Here is a 15,387-nt window from a genome sequence, read left to right on the forward strand (position 1 = left end):
CTCTCCGCGAGTAGAAAGGTGCAAGGACAGGACTCTCTGCGAGAGTAAGGTGCAAGGACAGGACTCCTCGCGAGTAGAAAGGTGCAAGGACAGGACTCTCTGCGAGAAGAAGGGTGCAAGGGGAGGACTCTCCGCGAGAAGGAAGGTGCAAGGACAGGACTCTCCGTGAGAAGAAGGGTGCAACTACAGGAATCATCGTAAGGAGAAGGGTGCAAGGACAGGACTCTCCACGAGAAGAAGGGTGCAAGGGGAGGACTCTCCGCGAGAAGGAAGGTGCAAGGACAGGACTCTCAGTGAGAAGAAGGGTGCAAGGACAGGACTCTCCGCGAGTAGAAAGGTGCAAGGACAGGACTCTCTGCGAGAGTAGGGTGCAAGGACAGGACTCCCCGTGAGTAAAAAGGTGCAAGGACAGGACTCTCCGTGAAAAGAAGGGTGCAAGGACAGGACTCATCGTAAGGAGAAAGGTGCAAAGACAGGAATTGCGGCGAGAAGATAAGGTGCAAGGACAGGACTCTCCGCGAGAAGAAGGGTGCAAGGACAGGAATCATTGCAAGGAGAAAGGTGCAAGGACAGGAATCTCTGCAAGAAGAAAGCTGTAAGGACAGGAATCTCCACAAGAAGGAAGGTGCAAAGGACAGGACTCTCCGCGAGAAGAAAGGAGCAAAGGACTGGACTCTCCGCAAGAAGAAAGGAGCAAGGACAGGACTCTCCGCGAGAAGAAAGGTGCAAAGATAGGAATCTCCGCGAGAAGAAAGGTGCAAAGATAGGAATCTCCGCGAGAAGAGAGGTGCTAGGACAGGACTCTCCGCAAGCAGGAAGGTGCAAGGACAGGAATCTCTGCAAGAAGAAAGAAAGATACTTGGACAGGAGGAATCTCGCGAGAGGAAAGGTGCCAGGGATAAGCCTCTCCGCAGGACGAAGGAAAGGTGTGGGGACAGCAGGAATCTTCAGAAGTGGAAAGGTGCTTGGAGACGGAGATTCCCTGCCAGTGGGAGGGTGTGCACACTTGAGCCTTCCCCGTACGTGCATTCGTGTGTGGATTGTAGGATCCGATGAGTGCGGACCGGGTGCAAACCGAAGGAATCTCCGCGAACGGAAAGCGTAATTGAAGGCAGCAGAAAAGTGCGCGGACTGCAGGGTTCATGGCAAGAAAAAAACACACCTGCTGAGTTGAAGCAAAGCAGTAGCAGGCGAGGACTGCTGGGTGTGCCACAAAGGGAGGGTTTGCTGCAAGTGAGGAGGGGCGCGAGCATAGAGCTGTCACAAGCCACAGGGTTGGAGTTGTGGAAAGTGGACAGATTGGCATGTGGTAAGACTAACTGTAAACAAAAGCATGCGCCGGAGTGAACTCATCGTGTGGACCCCAGGACTCACCGCAAGTGAAGTGGTTACGACTCTGGGATTGCAATAAGCCGAAATGTGCGGAGGGGGCAGGAGTGACCGGACGAGGTGTATTGGACTGGATCACGCAATAATATCTGTGACCGGAAGCGCTGGCCACCAATGAGAAGCTGTGCGGACAGGATTCTCACTTGACTCGTGTACAGACAACAGCAACAGAAGGTGTGTGGAACTGACCGAAATTGAAAAGTTGCGCCACCTCTATTTAAAAGAAATGGTAGGAAACCCAATGACAAGATAAGGTAGAGGGCGTGTGCACCCCGCAGGTCTTTGGCACACTCCGTGGAAAGAGTGGGCTGGCGATGACCTGGCCACTGGACATCGCCTTGGTTCGGCTCGTGCCACGAGCCCCCGGAGGCCGCGAGTAGTGGACGTGGCCTCACCGTGAGGAACTGGAGGCTGGTGTGAGAGGGCAACCTGGAGACCCGACCTCGGGAGAGGAGGTAGGCACAGCAGCTCTGCTTGTTGGGGGAAGAGGAGGGACAAAGGTCGCACTTGCTGTCTTTCACTTTTGTTCCAGTTTCCATCCCATCCATCCCACAAGCGATGTTTTGTTAGCTTGGTTGTTTGTGGTGCACATTATGCGTCGTCGCAGTGCCCCGAGAGGTGTGTGTGTGTGGGGGGGGGGGATGATTGGAGGGGGACACGGGCAGGTGAGATGGAAAAGACAGCGCTGCTGTTCTTCTCCCAGGGTGGCCTTACCATAAGTGACCACGTGTCAGGACCTCATGCACCACAACCAACTCTTCCATTCTACAACCAGAGATACCAATCCAACCACAACAAAAAACACGGGTCCGCCTGCACCCACTGGGAGCACTTTCAATGCTACAATGCCACTGAGTGCTGCATCAATGCTAGACGACATCATGTTACACAAATAGGCAGTAGTGACACTTTGCCACAGCACAGCTGTCTCTCTATTGTCATATCAGACTAGCACTTCCCAGTAGGGGTACCATGTCTTAAGAGACCGTGTAGCTCACATCAACAGTGCGGTTGTACCTTTGAGGAGTCAGACAACACTCCTTAGCAGGGATGCAATATCTCCTGCCCCAGTGTGGTGCACCGCATCAGTGTTGTTGTACCCTTAATGAAGGACTATGGCACATTCTTAGGAGTCAGACAACACTCCTCAGTAGGGGTGCCATGTCTCCTGCCCCAGTGTGGTGCACCGCATCAGTGTTGTTGTACCTTCAATCAAAGACTATGGCACATTCTTAGGAGTCAGACAACACTCCTCAGTAGGGATGCAGTATCTCCTGCCCCAGTGTGGTGCACCGCATCAGTGTTGTTGTACCTTCAATGAAAGACTATGGCACATTCTTAGGAGTCAGACAACACTCCTTAGCAGGGATGCAGTATCTCCTGCCCCAGTGTGGTGCACCGCATCAGTGTTGTTGTACCCTTAATGAAGGACTATGGCACATTCTTAGGAGTCAGACAACACTCCTTAGCAGGGATGCAATATCTCCTGCCCCAGTGTGGTGCACCGCATCAGTGTTGTTGTACCTTCAATGAAAGACTATGGCACATTCTTAGGAGTCAGACAACACTCCTCAGTAGGGGTGCCATGTCTCCTGCCCCAGTGTGGTGCACCGCATCAGTGTTGTTGTACCCTTAATGAAAGACTATGGCACATTCTTAGGAGTCAGACAACACTCCTTAGCAGGGATGCAGTATCTCCTGCCCCAGTGTGGTGCACCGCATCAGTGTTGTTGTACCTTCAATGAAAGACTATGGCACATTCTTAGGAGTCAGACAACACTCCTTAGCAGGGATGCAGTATCTCCTGCCCCAGTGTGGTGCACCGCATCAGTGTTGTTGTACCCTTAATGAAGGACTATGGCACATTCTTAGGAGTCAGACAACACTCCTTAGCAGGGATGCAATATCTCCTGCCCCAGTGTGGTGCACCGCATCAGTGTTGTTGTACCCTTAATGAAGGACTATGGCACATTCTTAGGAGTCAGACAACACTCCTTAGCAGGGATGCAATATCTCCTGCCCCAGTGTGGTGCACCGCATCAGTGTTGTTGTACCTTCAATGAAAGACTATGGCACATTCTTAGCAGAGGAAATATACTTCTAATGGCACCAGTGTAGGTGCTTTTACCGGCTGTCTCACACAGTAGAGCAGACCTACACACTCTTCATTGTATCATTCTCATACATGGGTGAAGTCGATCCACTAGTTAATTCAGTCACTCAGTCACGCCCCTGCTTCAGTCACTTCCAGGTGCCCTTTCCTAATCCACGCGCTCCACAATTCATCTCCCCCTCACCACTACCTCTGGCCATTTCACCCTGGCCTTCTCTTACTCCTATGTTTTCCCTATTTCAGCCCCTTCGCTCTGAGATGCCTTCCTCTAATTCTCCTCGCTAGTTCATCATCTTACTCATTTCCAGTCACCTATTTGTAATTTCCATTTCAACCTCGCCTCTCTCTCCTTTGCCTCCCAACGCTAGAGTGCCCAGGCGTCCGAGATTTGCTGGGACAGTCCTGTTTTTTAATCTCCAGAAAATATCTGTAAATTTAGCCCATGGCCTGGTTTTGAGGGAGACTTGTCTAAGCACAGAAAGAGACAAATTCTTGTGTTCCAGTGCAGAATTACTTAAAAGCCCCTAGCAAAAGGTAATGTATTCAACACAGGTGATCCTAAGAACAATAGTCCCTCGCTGTCTTTGGTTTCTATGTTGGTGAGCGCTGTCAGTTAATTCATTCCTAGCCCACTGGTCTGTGAACATTGTAGTCTGACTGCTATGTGCGTGCAGTGTCCTATTTTTTTAGTTTTCAATATCTGCTCACCTACTCTAGACCTCCTTTTTCATCCACCTTTTACGCGCTGCATAAGGCATAGCCCCTTTCCCTCAATGGAGAGCTGAGACCCTCCTACATTGTAAAGAGCAGATTTGAGGTGCTGTAGGGATACCTTGCAATTTGTGCTGTTCTGGTGGGTGGGCTCTTCCACTCTAATAACTGTAGTGTTTTCAGTCGGATCGGACTTCATAGAAATACACCGCCCCCATCAGACCTTGCAACTCACACAGTGCCAACGTGTGTCACACGATTTCAGCTCCCTTCACACGGTCACCCGATGAGGAGCTGGAATCACACAGTGGCAGGGAAAGCGAGCTGGAAGACACTGCAGAATCATTCTCATACATGGGTGTAGTCGATCCACTAGTTCATTCGGCCACTCATTCAAAGTAGCAGCTGATGTCCATTAAGGGGTGTGAAAACACCCCAGGGCACCGGCAACAGCCTCCGCAACCCTTTTTTTTCTTTGGGGGGGTGGGGGGGTCATGAGATGGGGGTCTCAGTGAGGGGCAGAGTGCCTCTTAAGTATCTCTCCGCATTAAGCCATGCCCCTTCTGAGGCTCTGCACCCCCTCATCACATGGTGAAATACGTTTTTAAGGTGGCAGGTCTGCTCTGTGATTGGAGATTTAGGAGTGTGTAAACCTCACTGTAGTGTAATTACGCAAAATTACACAGCATTGTGCAAAATGCATCTCACATTAAAAAAATTACCTTGTCAGCTCAGGTAAAAACTGAACTAAAAATTTTGAGTTGATTTCGAAACGCTCACGCTCAAGACACTGCCACTCAAGTTTGGATTTGTAGTTTTAGGGCCAAAAACTTTCCAAATGGTCTACTTGGGTAAAAAATTTACCTGAAATGTTTTTGACCGCCTGCATTAAAAGAACAGTTGCTCACCTTCAAAACACTGCCGCTCGTGTTGGGATACGTACTTTCGGGCTCCAAAAAATTCCAGAATGGCCCACTTGAGTAAAAAAATACATTAAATGCCGCTTTGCGTTTAAAAGGTAACAAAATAATACATCTCTCCGAAATCATGCAATGTGGCATAATCTTGGTAGTTATTTGGAATTACCGCAAAATTACAAAATTCCACCAATTATGCCAGTGTCATTAACATTTTGCCAAGACGTAGTAGAGCTCAGAGGATCTGGATGTGGGGAGAGGGGTAGAGAAAAGGGTCCACACTGCATAGAGAGGGAAGAGCTTCACTGACGAGAGAGGGCACACCCCGTTGTAGAGTGGAAATGCCCATTTTAAAGGAAGAGCAGAGTCCCACTGTAGAGAGAGGTGGCAAAGAGAGGGTAGAACCTCACCGCTAAGAGAACATCCCCCCTCATAGAAAGAGGGCGGAGTCCACCACAAAGAAAAAGGCGAGCCCCACTGTCAAGAAGAAGAACCCACAAAGTACACCTCAACTACGTGTAGCATCCCACAGCCCCCAGCCAGTGACCCCCTCACCAGATACTACCTACTCTTTCAAGCCTTGTCTACTGCAAATCTCTAAGCCACCACACTTTTCCCCACTTTGTGCAGCACTACCTTGCTCTGTAGTTAGTTTTGTGCTCCATGAATACACAACCCTACGTGTGTAGAGGGGAGTGGTGCTACAAGAAGGCGGGCAGGTGTATCTGCAGCATCACCACATTAGGAGGCGCTGAAGGATAATGAGAACTTCTGTACATAATTTCCCCACATAGCATACACTTTTTGTACATGTATTAGCACAGAGGGGGAAAGGGTCTTACAAACCACTGTGTATTCTTCCATTAGGTATTTATGTTTGCCTATCTGCAAAATGATGCAATTTAATCTTAAATTAGACTTTTGCTGGGTTCTTAAGAGCCTGAAAGGTGGAGGAATGTAAAAGGTGAAATATCACTCAGAAATATTAAGAATGATTTGCTAGCTCCCATCCCGAAGGTTTAAAAAGATATGTTTAAAATGAGGCCCATTAGGCACCTACATGAAAAAACGTGATGGGAACAAAGTAAGCAATAACATAATAGACCAATAAGTTTATCTTTGTGCTATGCACACAAGGCTAAAACTATGATTTATTATGCACATTTTTAAAATATTTCTAAATTAAAATTAGTAAGCTGCAGACTGACAGATCAATGTCTTGAAGCTCTGCGATCTACACATTTAGCTAGGGTGCTTCAAGCACGTTTTTGATCTACAGATTCTATATACTTTGTAAATTGGGTAATACTATGGTCTGTTGATATTGCACTGCTCTGCTATATGCTATGTTATGGTATTTGAATTCAGCAAACTTCCATCTAGGCTGCTAGTTGTGACCCAGTTTTAGGGTAATATTGGTATGTGAGCAATAGGTACATGAACCCACTGAACTGTCATACCATTTAATGGCACATTAGATGCTACTTGAGGGCTTACTCCGGGTCTTCCCTCCTACTGAGTGACAAACTGCACGTGTGTAATACACTACATCCACCCCACAAAAGCAAAACAAACACACACTCTTGTATATACGTTTTTGCTCAATCAATAATACTCACTTTTTTATAACTCTCAGGAATTTAGTGAGCTGATGCTATTGGGCGGCAACCCCACTCTGGAAATTGTTCCAGCACCACAGCACACCAGGGGCATAGATTGGTCAGTAAGATTGAGAGGGTGTAAGCCTCAGATTTTCTGACAATCCGGGTGGCATATAATGTTTAAGTACATTATACACAGGTAGGTTGCATGAGAGGGGTCTATGGGGCAGTGGAAACGGAGAGGAATGTGGAGTGATAGGAGTACTAAGAGAGAATACAATATTTTGTGAAATTACAAATATTTCTGAGTACTTTAAAAATAAAAATGGAGTGTGTGTGCAATTTTTCTGCGTATGCTAAAATTCCTGGTGAAATTTGACATCTCACAATACCTGATTTAAAGCACCCGTACCCAACTATTTATCAGAAAATACATTTATTGGAGGGGTGGAACAGCCCAAAGAACCCTCCTGAAGCTACGCCACTGCAAGGGGGCAGAATAGCCATTTGACACCTCAACGTGTAAGCCCAATTCCTATGGACTCTCACCAAAGGACCCCAGAATTTTACACTCTATTGTCTCCTCCAACTTTGTACCTGCCATTATTTTGTAGACAGGTTCAAGCACTATAAATACCCATACATGCATAAAAGTCACTACAAAAGTGCTGCAATGCCCTACAATTTACAGACTGTGCGCTATGCAAATGCCAGAAAAATAACACAGTTGGAGAGGGGAAAGTCCACTGGGATGAAAGCTTGCGCTCTACCTCTTGGGCGAGGACCCCACACCATGAAGAGGGAGTAGTGCTAAAACAGGACATAGTTCCCACTGTACATGCTGGGGGCAGCTCCCATTGTAGAGGGCAGAGCAGTGTCTGTGTGGACAGAGCAAAACCACACCGTAGAGTGGGCAGAAGTACGCTGCAGAAAAAGCCAGAGCTCTATTGTAGAGAAGATTTCTAGAGACTCTTCCATCCTCCATCTCTCTTTTTACTCATCCCAAACTTCATTTTACTACTATGATCTCCCAAATAACACTTTCTAAACGTTTCCCTCTTCTATCCCTCCATTATCCTTTTTGAGTTGTGGAGAAGGGTGCTAGCGCAGAAAAGCACTTTGACGCCTCATAAGGGGTAGTAAAACCTGTATAAACACAATTGCAATCAGTATGAAGGGGGTGTAGTAGAGGCCGCAGGGTCAAGAGGGCGGTGTCCCCAAAATACAGAGATTAGAGCGCGGAGGTCCACATTTATATGAGAAGGAGGTCATGGTGCCCACTGCGGATACAGGATAGATTCCCAATCAGAGGATGGTCAAACTGGTCTACTAGGCAGAAACAGAGGGCGGAGCACCGCTAGATAAAAAGGCAAGAGCCACGATAAAAGTCAGGGGGCCTCGATGTAGAAATGGGAAGAAGGTCCTCCCAGTGGAGACAAAGGGCGCTGGTAGGGTAGGTCAGATCAGGGCCCTCTCACTGCCTCGGGGGGCTCACCCACTGCCCACCCCTCACCCCGGTGTAATCCACCCCACGGACCAGAGGCCTCTGATAAAAATGTGTCAACATGGCGCATGGCGCGTGGCGCGCACGGGCCAAACCACAGGTGCGGAGAAGGCGGGGGGGGGGGGGGGGGATTGTGCCCTTGCTCGCCGGGACTTGGCCACCTCCTCCCGGCTGCCTCCTCACTCTTGAGGCCTGGAGTGGGCCCCGTCTGCCCGAGTCCTCCGCCACCTGTCCTTGCCTAGGGAGACAACCCCTCCTGTGCCCCGGGCCTTCTCACAATTGTCCCCCGCGCCCCCGTAGGCCTCGAGCTCCCCCTCAGCCTCCAGCTTCTTCCGCGTGCCCTTTGCCTCACACTACGTAATAGCACGCGCCCATAGATCCTTGCATCCAAAAAACGGGTAAAATACCACAAACATAGACGTAGGACTGCGACTGGCAGCGACCACAGGCAGGGGCGGGCTCTGGCTTGGCCTGGCAGCAACCAGACAGAGAGGAACTGGACTCTAGCTGCGTCCAGCGTTTTATCATATTAAATACGAATAAGCACGAATGTAAAGTTGTCAGTTAACTTCACATGATCGCGGACACAGACACCATGTGTCATTCCTGGTCTTTCTTTTTGCAAACCATTGTTCTCATGATGGTTGGTCCTTTTGATACAGTTCCCAGAATGCATATTGCATTAGCACAGATTCCAACAAGAAGAGGAAAGTGGGAGATTTAAAAGAAGAATCGGGACACTGTATTTTCCCCAATGACTGTTATTGAAGCAGAGAGTCAGCCAAAATGATGCCATTTTGGGCTTAAAAGATCGGGAGCTTTGGGTCTATTGGCATGTATGCATTAGATGAGTAAAGAAACACACAGGACTGGAAGACACATTCACGTGCAAATATTGCATGCAGACATTTTTTTCACATGTGCAATTACATTGCTTAGTAATGAGTGCTGTGCTGTTAAATATTACTGCACAAGTATGGCAGAGAGACATGTTCCCTGGTGCCTGTTGAGGGGCCAAACCTGAAACCTGTGATGCGCTTGCCGAAGTTAGGATGTTTCTCACAGAAGTGCCGTAGGGGTGGCACATGAATGTGTAGCACATTACTTCTGACTCAAACTGCCAAGGGAGTTCAGTGAAGGGGTGAAATTCAATGCTTAATTTGTAAAGCATTAAGTGCCAGGGCACTCGCCGGGAGGCCATTGCAACTTGCACCACCCATTGCCCCTGCCAGGATTGCTGCTGACCTTACGGACATAACTACTAACCATCAAATTCCTATAGATGTGACAATTCACACTATTCCAGGCACCCAACACTATAAAGATGGTGTGGGCAGCAGGTATTATTACTTTTTAATGTATATTGAATTAATAAACAACTGCTGTATTGTTCATTTCTAAACTAGACAGACAGCACCACCATGTGGCAGACTGTCATAAGGGCTGGTGTTGACAAAGTGCTAGTGTGAGCACCGTAAACCACTGGTTCAAATTAAGCACTGGTGGAGTTCCGTGCGGCTTGCGTTATCCACCACCACTAGAGTTAAGTGGGTAAGGCACTCCCTCCATGTCACTACGGACACAGATTCCAGTCACTGGCTTTTGTGTACCAACCTAATGCATTCTGGGTGTTGTAGTCTTGCGTTGCTTTCCGTGAACCAATTAGAAGGACATACCTGAGAACAGTGATTTGTAGGTAAAATGTTCAAGACTGCAATAGTTTCCATGATGACAGGGAGTCAGGTGGTCAACTCAACTGCCTTGCTCTGGGGTTTTATCATTAAGTTTAGTAGACAGCTCTATCAATGTGCCTTAACACCGATCTGTGATGACGTCAGCCAACAGTACTTGGGCCCACACATACAGCTCCTGCTAGTCAATGCACCTTAAACGTAACATGCAGCAGCCTTTGCTGTTTTTATATTAGGGTTTATGTACATTTACCAAGAGACCTTAGATCTGACAGGCTGGAGCCCTACCTGTATCTGAACAGAGTAAGCTCATCCCTACTCAAAGTGTGCATCCTACCTTTGACCCAAGATTTGTCCTAGTGGCCTTCTCGTTGCCTCGGCCTCCTTATCACAATGTTATGGGCTTACTCCTTCCAGCTTACTGCTCGAGTCTCAGGCCTCATCTTCATTGCCTGCACCAGTGACTGTCTACCTCCTCATGCCCTCGGCATCCCTCTTAGGGTATTGAGGGGCTTGTGCTTGTATCTATGCCATAGATCTCACTCCTTTGTCTTCTGCCTCCAGCCTCCTCCCCTTCACTCCTGCTCTGGCCTCCTACAAACAGTTGGTTCTTGGCACTCGTCAGTGCCCAGAGCCCTCTCCTCATAGTAGGCTTGTGCTGATGCCATCTGGGAGACAAGGTAAATATTGTTGCTGGGACCCCTTTGAGGCTGGAGTTCAGGTAGTGACCTCAACACAGTGGCCAAACATCTGGCATATCACTTATTTTCATGCACCATAGAAATAAAAAATGCCCTTAAGCGGACGATCCTAGGATAGCGTAAACTGTTGTCAAAAAATCTTCAAAGCACGCAGATCTGGTGGGGATGCAAGAGAAAGAGTTTCAATTTGGCGGTAAATGTATTCCCCATAGAGAAAATAAAACATACGTACATTTGCATACGAGCTGCCTCCCTGCAGTGCTGACTTGTACTGTGAATGCAATTCCACGTTGTGAATACCATTGTCAGGAAAAGTCACAATGTCACGTGAGCTCCAGAGCAAGACTATGCTTAAAACCCAGTTTGTTCCTGCTTTGCTTTTGTTTCCTGAGTTCAACCCATTTAAGGTTACTGGGGAGCCCTCTGGTGGAATAAACCCTTTCAGACTGTGATTGGCCTGTGCAAGGATACAGACTGGCTCTGCCTGCTTGTGATCCAGAATGCCATAGCTGGGGGTAGGAGTTGAACAGCAAGAATGGGCTCCAGCTCCCTGAATCAACACACTGGCACCTATTCATCAACTCACTTACTTTCCCAACACACTGCCTCATGCACAGTTTCATCCAATGAAAAGCCCCAAAATAAATGAGAAACAGAAAACAACCAGATCCTAGAACACCCTAACCTAGGATAACTCTATGTCACCAAGGACGCAAAATTCTTATCCGGGGTTTTCGTTTAACAGCCTAATTCCTTCTGGGGCGTGTAGTCCCGGCTCACTTCAATTGTTCTAAGTGAACTAAGACATCTGAAGAAATTATCTGTAAACTAAAATCTCAGGACTGGAGCACTGCATCTTAAGTGACGTGGAATCATATGGTAAACCTACCCTACACGTTTAGCTGCTAAATGCTTTCTTTAGGCCTGTCTGCTCCATGTTGTGATGCATAAGCTCATACTTACATGTGTAAAGTGAAACTGTAAGTTCCAGACTGCAGCGTGCAGCCTACTTTAAAGATGGGACTGGCTGAAGGTGTCCGACAAGGGCCCCTGACAGCAGGTCTGGCAGCTGCAGCCCATAAGGAGGCAGGCATCCCATAGTCTTGGAAGAAAGTTTCACCTCTTTCTGGTTCTCATGTCTACTGCCCTTTTCATCAACTAGGACTTGGAGGCGACAGTGGATCCCAAGGGGGAATTGTAGACAACAACACCTCAGCCTTGTTTCGACTGAGTTTTAAAAAATGTACAGAAATCTGTCTTACCGTCAGTCAGCACCTGCTGGGGAGGGGGAATGACTATCCTTCCTGTGTATCATCAGCGTACACACTGAAGTGTACCCCCAAGGAGCAAAGGAAGTCTGCTAGTAAAGGCATGTGGATGTTTAACAGCTTTGGGGATTGTATTGGGACCCGTGACACGCCCCATATGAGGTCACGAGCAGTGAAGGTGATGGGTGTCATAGCCAGTATTTGCGATCTGGCCATAAGAAAGCGCTTCCGCTAGTCCAGATAGTGCCTTGACAGTTGGCGTAACTCAGTCGTGAGACTGAGAGGCGATGGCTGATAGTGTTGAAGGATGCTGACTGATCTATTAAAATCTGGGCCGTGACACGTCCACCTTATGCCCCAGATCTTCCAGTACTGATTCTGTATGGTACCAGAGCACTGTCAACTCAAAACTGGGTGAAAAATATTGTGCCCTAAGTGTTTGTGTTCTGAAATATCACCCCTTTGGAGTTAATAATTGGAAATCTACACTGCATGGGATGATATTTTTGTGAATGATATTCTCATCTACAACCTTCTGTACTTCTTTCTCCCCTGAACACAGCTTGGAGCAAATCCAGAAACCATGCTGTTCAGTAGCAGCGTGGCACACCAGCACTGCCCTCTCCAGCAGTAGACTTGGAAGGTGGTTGGGAGGTGCAGTGGAAGGTATTAAAGTCTTTGAGGCCTATTGCCCGCTTCCTGAGGAGGGGGGTCAAGCGAGCTGCCTGACATTGAACACTCATGCGGTATTCGGACACTAAGGGGCAGATTTAAGAGCCTTTTGCGCCACATATTGCCACATTAGCATAATTTATTTTATGCTAATGTGGCGATATTATGGCAAAAACGCCACTTCATATTTACAAAGTGGCACAATGCTTGCATTGCACCAGTTTGTAACTCCTTGAACCATATTATGCTTGCTCCAGGCATAATGTATGCAAGGGGGGTGTTCCTCCGTTAGGGGGGCCGAAAAAATGGCACAAAGAAATCTAACAGATTTTGTTGCTCTGTTTTGTTCAGCATTTTTAAATCCTGCTCAGGGGAGGCATTAAAATAGGGCACACCATTGGTTACTATGGGCCCCTCTGTATTGTTCAGGGTTTGGCGCTAACCCTGAACAGTACATCGATATTGTCAAAAAGTTTGATGCCAATGCCCCCTACCCTGCACCATGGTGCGCGGTACGGGTTGCTAAGGGACGCAAGAAAAGTGCGCTGTACTGGGTGCAGCACCAGTTTTCTTAAATTTGCCCCTAAGTGCACTGCTTCAGACGTCATGCTGTACTAGGAGCCACTGGGATTGCTGGAAGGGCAAGTTACTGCCATGACCTTCAAAGCGGCCATCCCCTGCAGAGAAAAAAATAGTTCTCCTTACCCAGCAATGGAGCTCTGACATTCAGTAACAATAGACATTTCAGACTGTACTCTGCTTGATGAAGCCTGCTTGTGTTTTGCAACCTCTTGTGACACCTGTAAAGTCAGAGATGTAAAAGACTTTGGTGTAGCTGTTTTTGGGGCGCCAGGGGCCCAGGGAGGGTAGGCATTTCCATTGGGCAAGTTATCTTTGTCTCATACATCGTTTGCCTTATGTTAAACATGGTAAAAATACAGTAGAAAGCTTATCAGATAACTCGTGATGGTGGGAGGAGAGACTGTGCCTCTGTGGGGCTTGTCAGAATCTTTAAATATCCTAAACTGCTCTTTGAAACACTAGACACCTCACAGTATTACTTTGCCTTCTTAATATATTTTGAGGTTCTCCTCATATGATCCTTGAATTGAAGCCCAGGGGTACTTAACCTGTGGTGCGCAGACCCCTGGGGTCCACAATGCCCACTCATATATTCGTAACTGTTTAGAAAATTAAATATTATTAGCATATTAATTAAGTATGTATACATAAAAATACAAAGTGTAAATTCTAAAACACAGTGTAAATGTGCAGGAATATAAATTGGAGGTTAAACGTTAGTTTGGTATCCCCAGCTTGACGCATTTGAGCAGTGCAGGAGCAGCAAACTGAATCTAATATAGAGGATGAATGGACTGGATTGAAGCACTGGGATGCACTGACGGAAAGTTCGCATCCATTGGGAGCAAAACAGCCAAAGTGACATGCTAGAGTCTAGCATATTGCCTCCTCTTTTAAAAGTAAAATCAAATTTAGAGATCCTTCAACGTTCCTTTTAAAATTAACATTTCAATGTACATATTTTTGTTTGTTAAATATTTCATAATTTGCAAATATATTTGTTGTATACTTGTGTCTGTATTTTTGTGTGGTGTTATAATTTTCACGGTTTCCACTAGTAATTCAGAGGAGGTCCACAGAAGTCGAAAGATTAAGAACCTCTTTGTGTAGGGGAATAATTTGTTCTCAATACCCTTTCGACCTTGTAGGTTGCTAGTACAAGTATTGCAAGCTCTCAGGAGAAAATAGTGTTTTTTGCATCAAAGTGGAAGTTTTTCTACAACTTGGTTCGAGGGTAAAGAGCCCAGAGAGCCTATTCTCACCTTACTGAACAGTTGATGCCTTAACAAAGGGACTCATGAAGTACCTCAGGTCAGGGTGAAGAGCGATGGAAGCTCATCTAACCCCAGGTGTTACAGTTGTTTTCATCTGTCTGGTGACTACTCTCCGTAAGCCAAGGGCGACAAGGTCTGGATACTATGAATGTGTCACCTTAATGCTTTGACCAAACAACTGATATGTGGTCCTCAGTTCTTATGATGCCCTCCATCCTTGACGGTTTCGCCGCAGTAGCCATTGAAGAAGTGAACCACTATATAGAGCAAGGCTTTGGCGCCATTCTAAGCTCTCAATATATAACAGCATAATATACATTAAACATAAAAACCTAGCGTGGACATCCATTCGTTACATTCTAGGGAAACCAGCATCACAGATGATTCACAGCAGCCAATAGACAGCGACCAAAGAACCTTCGTCAGAATAGAGGTCTTTGTTCCGTCATTATGTCTCCCAAAGTCCTGACACTGGCTGCTGAAGCCTCTTGGTTATTTCTTGCCCCTTATCCTTGTGTCCGAGGTTCACTAATGTCCTGGCAACAAACTTAATACAGACTACGTAAAATCTATAACATCAAGCGGGCACGGCACCGCCCTTCCTTCTGCTTGAGGGATGAGCTACCTAAGGAGCGTCCACACAAAGCATCACGTTTTCTTCTGCCTCAAGTGGCAGCTTATAGATGAGTATTGACTTGAGATGTCAGTTACGAGAGGCTTGCCCCACCACAGCATCACTTTTTTCCCAGCACCGGCGGTGCAAGCTGCTCATTCATACCTATGAGGCCGCGCAAGGCCGCTCTACGTGGAGTTTCATGGCCTCGTAGATATGGAGTAAGACAAAGCAGCACAAGTCGCTGTGTTTCCTTACTCTGCGCCGGGGAGGCGTTCCATGGACATAGCAGTGGGTTTTCCCACGCAACACCCATGGATTTTGATCGTTCCCCAGATTTATTTACTTACG

The 15,387-nt window shown here is 47.2% G+C and overlaps 1 protein-coding gene across 1 annotated transcript in view; it reads left to right on the plus strand.

The window, feature by feature from the left end:
* Window positions 1-388: 388 nt before the first annotated feature.
* DLK2 (delta like non-canonical Notch ligand 2) overlaps window positions 389-15,387 on the plus strand; it is a 151,623-nt gene continuing 136,624 nt past the window's right edge. Inside the window, exon 1 of the mRNA XM_069236267.1 lies at window positions 389-1,844. The gene's annotated coding sequence lies outside the window, so the exon portion shown is untranslated. The remainder of the gene's footprint in view (window positions 1,845-15,387) is intronic.

Source organism: Pleurodeles waltl, chromosome 5, assembly GCF_031143425.1.
Source record: "Pleurodeles waltl isolate 20211129_DDA chromosome 5, aPleWal1.hap1.20221129, whole genome shotgun sequence".
In the NCBI taxonomy this organism is placed as follows: Eukaryota; Metazoa; Chordata; class Amphibia; order Caudata; family Salamandridae; genus Pleurodeles; species Pleurodeles waltl.